Source organism: Chenopodium quinoa, unplaced genomic scaffold (assembly GCF_001683475.1).
Source record: "Chenopodium quinoa cultivar QQ74 unplaced genomic scaffold, ASM168347v1, whole genome shotgun sequence".
Taxonomy (NCBI): domain Eukaryota; kingdom Viridiplantae; phylum Streptophyta; class Magnoliopsida; order Caryophyllales; family Amaranthaceae; genus Chenopodium; species Chenopodium quinoa.
Window position 1 is genome coordinate 1,961,977 of NW_018744311.1, and position 6,000 is coordinate 1,967,976.

Genomic DNA, 6,000 nt, shown 5'->3' on the forward strand with positions numbered 1-6,000 from the left:
AAACATAATATTTGTCGCAAATTTAGAAAATAGTTTGTACCCTTATTATAATAGGTTTCCTAATGTTTGTCAAAAAAAAAAAAGGTTTCCTTATGCAATTAGGTCTATTTTCATAAAACTTACATATATATATTATATATATTTCTGTTTTAACAAAATCTATTTTGAAACCGAAAAGAAAAAGAGATTAAAGTGCTTCTCATAGATTCTACGACACTCCGGGATGGCATTTGGATGTTTGGAATTGTACATTTTGCCTTTAAACAGTTATTTTATGTACATGTCTCCTTTCATTGACTCAATGCCCTTACAAACTTTTATGTAATCAACTAGTGATCTCATATGGTTTCAAACAACATTATATAACCCTACGATGCATCCTCTACCATCCTGTGAGTTTTCGACACCGAGTCCCAAAATATCAGAAATTGGTCTTATTTTATGTATTATAGCCTTCAAATTTGACCTTCACATACTATTTTTCAAAGCGACAAGATAATATATGTAGGTGTTTTTCAAGGCTCCCAAACAACTATGAGAGGCCTATTTAATACCCGAAACCATCTTATTAATGCCTTAGCACACCCTTCCCTCTTATTATGATTTAAAAATCTAAAATGTTTAAACTTGGCATTGATTTGGCCATGTTGGCTTGCCTTGGCCTTTTGGATTTTTGTATCCATGCCTTGGGATTAGTACTAGGATCTATTTTAAGGTGATTGTTGAAGGATGGAATATACCTTGTGAAATTATAACTTTACACATTGTTGAATGTTGAACATCACAAATTTCAATCTTTACGCCTTTTGTATTAGCTTTATACAAGATGATATGACCACTAATTTTAAGTTCCATTTGGGGCCAATATCCATTTTTCTCATTTGCCAATACTGCAATTCATAAACAAAATATCCAAACAAATTTACATTTTAAATGAGTGAAGAAACTTGAACTCCTCGAGTTTGTTCATGTTCAATGCTTTTAAGTGTTACAAAATGCAACTCTTACCAAATCAATTTTTTCTTTCCAACCCCAATTATAATCACACACTTAAGTTTAAGTTGTTTAGGACCTAACTCTTAAAAAAAGAACCAATCAATCCAATCCAAATTCCAAAAAATAAAACTCATTCTAAAAAAAATATATATATATCCTTCCAAACCCTCCCAAAAAAAAGAAATAATAGATATTTTTTTTTTTGATTCAACTGAGGTTAAAAAACCAAAAAACAGAGCTAAAAACAGAATAGTTCAAGCGAGAAAACAAAAAGCAAGCTAACACAAATAAATCTAAACTGCGGAGGGACTAAGCGCGGTAAAGCCACACCCTAGCGTCCTCCTCTAAAATACTACCTAACTCTGATGGAACGACAGTAAGAATAATTAACTGAGAGTCCAAATTGACTCCGCGGTTGGCCAACCAATCCGCCGCTCTATTGCCTTCACGATATACATGTGCCACTTTGACTTGCCATCCTGTTTCCTTAAGTAACTGCTGACAGTATTGAATAGCATGGGTGCTCTCACCCCTTGGCACCACTTGCTTCTGTAGAGCTTGAACACAAGCCAAGTTATCTAGTTGAACTTCCAGTTTAGAAATTTGCAGATCCTTGGCTAGTTCTAATCCCCTCGTCAGTGCTCTTACTTCAGCTTTGAACGCCGAACAGTGACCAAAATTTGCTGCAAATGCTGACACAAAGCGGCCTTCATGGTCCCTGATTATTCCTCCACCCCCTGCAGGTCCTGGACTTCCTTTAGCTACTCCGTCACAGTTCAAAACATACCAACCAGATTCAGGGGCATGCCAGATAACACTGGTCTGAATTTTCTGGGTACAGTGTTGTTCATCTTTAACTTCAGTCAAGGCCCTACGAGCCTCACCATACCTGATATGCAGGAAGGCACCTATATCAACCAATATTTCATTTCTTCTATTAAAAACAAAGCAATTCCTCCACCTCCAAATCCACCACATCACTACTCCAAAGTAAGTAGTCCAACACTCCCCATCAATAAAATTGGATTGCTTTAAATTTCCTGTGATCCAATCTTTAAGAGTACCTTGGGAAAATTGCATCCAACTATTCTGTGGGACTATTTTTCGCCATATACTCTTGGAAGCAGGGCAATCTCGGAGTATATGCAGAGTACTCTCCTCACTTGCACCACAAACAAAACACTTTGCATCATCCGTAAGCTTCCTTTTAAACCGATTTAAATTCCCCAGGATACGATTGATGTGTCTATTTTATATAGTATTTTACCCCCGTCCCTCGGTCATAATTAGTAGTGTTTTTGGCTCTTTAGAGCCACTTTTATTACTAATTGGTGTTTTCCAGTGTTTTCGTAGATTTGGTTGACTTTTGCAGGGATTTATGCTTTTGGAGTATTTTCCCGAGATATTTTGGAGCAATCACGAGCATTGGAGAAACACGACCAGATTTTATAGCCCAGGGCCGGTTAGAGCCATCGAACCGGTGATTAATGGCTCGGTATAGGTGATACCGGGGCATTTGGACCGAGTATTCAAGACCCAAAGAGGAAACCCAGATTGGCCCGAAGAATTGGAGCCCAATCGAAGTCCAAATATTGGCCCAAATGAGCCGCCCGGCCAAAAAGGCTGGCGACCGGAGGCGCGCCCGGCCAGGCGGGAGAAGCTTGGTCTGGCGCCCGGTGACGCGCCCGGCCGGGCGCGAGATTAGTGTTAGAGTCAAAAAGGCGCGCCCGATCGGGCGGTGCCTCGCCCGATCGGGCGCGTGTATTTTTAGGAGACGATTAGCGTCGTTTTAATTTGTTTTAGTTTAGGATTTTTGTACGGAGTATAAATACTCCTACGTAATACGATTTTAGTATCTCTTCTTTCTTAGACTTTTTCTCTCTACTTAGTTCTCTCTCTTAATCTCTCTCTAAACTTTTGTTCTTAATTCTTTCATTAATTCCAGATTTATTTTGGTAACGATTTCTCTTCCCTTAATCTTAGTTATTTATTTTATTCCTTTCATCATGATTTATTTTATTACTTTGATTAGTTTATTTTTTAATATGTGTGAGTAGTTTAATTTCTAGGGTTTATGGGGATCTAATAAATAATATGAAGGGGTAATTTATTGTTGTTGATTATCAATGCTAGATTAATTTCCTATTGATTGGATTAATGCTCTTTGACTAGATTAGGCCTATCTTTTATGCATGAGTTTGACAATATTGATTCAAGAATCGAGAGATGAGAATTAATGTTTAGGTCTAGTTTCAATAGGCAAGTTAATTTATAAATGGTTAAGTCAAGATTCGAGAGATGAGATTTAATACCGATAAATCAATTGTGTGATTTTGTAATAAGTAGCGAGAGCCCTTTACAATCTGGTTAATTGATGCATTGATGATTGACTATTATTGATTATTGGTATTGCATGATAATTTCTTATTGGATTGTTTTAATGTTTTACAATTGCGGCTTGTAAAAGTATAGCAATATTAAATTGATGAATCGAGCAGATTTTAATTTGATATTAAAGACTATTTTCAATAAGGACTTAGATCTAGTAAATTGCGAGAGCCTGTTAGATCTATGTTGATTAATAAATTGCGAGAGCCTGTTAATCATGTTATTTATGCAATGTCAATGATTGATTACTATGTTTTACCCTGGAGTATTATTTATTGGTGAGCCTACGCCCTAGATCCCTTTATATATCGTTCTCTCCCTACTCTTATTCTTTGTAGTTTAGTTTCATACTTAATTATAAATATTGGTCACTTAAATAATTTAGATTATAATAATTAATTAGAAGTAAATAGACTTGTTTCCCTGTGGAGATTCGACCCTACTTCCCTATCTACCTTAGTTAGTGATTTAGGTAATTATTTGTGATTAGGGGATACGACTTTACCCTGTCAACGATCGTGGCAAGCAAGCCATAGGAAAGCTCGGATTCTTTGTTGAACCGGAGCTCTCCATATTGTTTCCCAACAGTCATCATCAATAACCTCAGTCTCATGGCGCATAATACTAAGTACAGACTTAATAGTGAATTTGCCATGACTACTATCCTTCCAATAGACAAGATCCCCTGCATTCGGGTCTATTTTAAGCTCATAACTTTGAATTATTTTCAGCACATCTGTAGGAAGAAAGGGAGCAAAAATAGCCCACCGCCATCCTACCCCATTCTCCCACATCTCACCAACGGTAACTGCCTCAATCTCCATGGGCAGGGGTTGAACAACTAAGTTGCTCAAAGGCTCGTCAGAACACCATAAATGATCCCAAAAGAGGGTTTTCTCACCATTTCCAACTGCAGTCCGAATCCCTTTACCTAGAACGGTTGCATTTTCTGAAATTCCACCCCAAACGTTAGAGCTTCCAATCTTAGGCTCAAACATGTCTACATCGCATCTCCCTTTGCAATACTTTGCTCTCAACACCCTAGCCCATAGGGCATTCGGTTCGGTCAACATTCTCCAACCTAGCTTTGTGAGAAAGGCTGCATTTGCTTGTTTAGCTGAATATATTCCAATCCCACCTTGGCTCTTTGGTTTTTGGAGCATTTCCCATGAGAGAAGATGAATCCCTCTTTTGTCTTTTTGTCCTCCCCAGATAAATTTTCTGGTTTTTTTATCAATTGCTTCGCAAGTTGTGCGAGGTATTTTAGCAGTTTGCATAGAGTATAATGCCATAGTAGAGATGGTGGATTTAGCCAAAGTAAGTCTTCCTGCTAAATAAAGATATTTAGACTTCCATCCCGCAAGTCTTCTATCAATTTTTTCGCACAGGTGGCTAAATGTCTCCTTAGTCACTCTACTTGTCAAAGTTGGCATGCCAAGATACATACCAAAGTCTTGCGTAGTTTCCATTCTCAAGGCATTACTAATCAATTGCTGATCCTCACTGCTAACATTGGCTGAGAAGTACACTCGTGACTTAGGAAAGCTCACTTTTTGACCCGAGGCCTTGCAAAATCGATCAAGACACTCATGAAGAACCTCGGCTTGCTCTATGTTCGCCTCCGCAAATAAGACAATATCATCAGCAAAAAAGAGATTAGACAAGGATGGTCCATCTCTACTTGCACGGATTGGTTTCCACCTATTTTGAATAATTGCTTCTTGAATGGTTTCTTAGAAACGCTCCATGCACATGACAAATAAGTAGGGGGAGAGGGGGTCTCCTTGGCGGATTCCACGGCTAGGTTTGAAGCTTTGAGACGGTTCACCGTTCCAAAGAACTTGTAATGAAGCTGAGGTCACATACTCCATTATTAGTTCAATCATAAAAATTGGGAGATTCATTTGCACCATTGTATCTCTTATAAAAGACCAACGTAGCCTATCATAAGCTTTTTCAAAATCAATCTTAATGGCCATGTATCCTTTTGCACCTTGATTTCTCCTCATAGTATGAATAACCTCTTGGACAATGACAATATTATCCGTTATTTGTCTACCCGGCACAAAGCTAGCTTGAGTATTTGAAATCAAATGTGGGAGAACCGGTTTTAGTCTATTGACTATAACCTTGGTGATAACTTTGTAAGCAACATTGCATAAACCGATCGGCCGGAATTGTGAGGCAAGTTCCGGTTTCTGAAGCTTAGGGATAAGAGCTATAAATGTATCATTAAGATGATTGGGCAATCCCTTACCTTCCAAAATAGGCATGATAGTTCGATACACTGTGTCCGAAATTATTTCCCAATTTTTTTGATAGAACAAGGCTTGGAAGCCATCTGGACCCGGTGCTTTCAAGGATCCCATATCCTTTATTACAGCCTCCACTTCCATCTTGGAATATGGCTTTACCAGACCACTCCAGTCACTTGTGGATAACTCTGGGAAAATATCCTGTGGAACATCGAAATTATCTGGTTCACCCTCCTATGTAAATAAATTCGAGAAATAGTTCACAATGTGATTTTTGATCTCCTCTTTATCTTGAATCCAGTGATCATTTTCACCCTTTAAAGCAACAATTTTATTTTTCCACCTACGCACAATTGTGCTC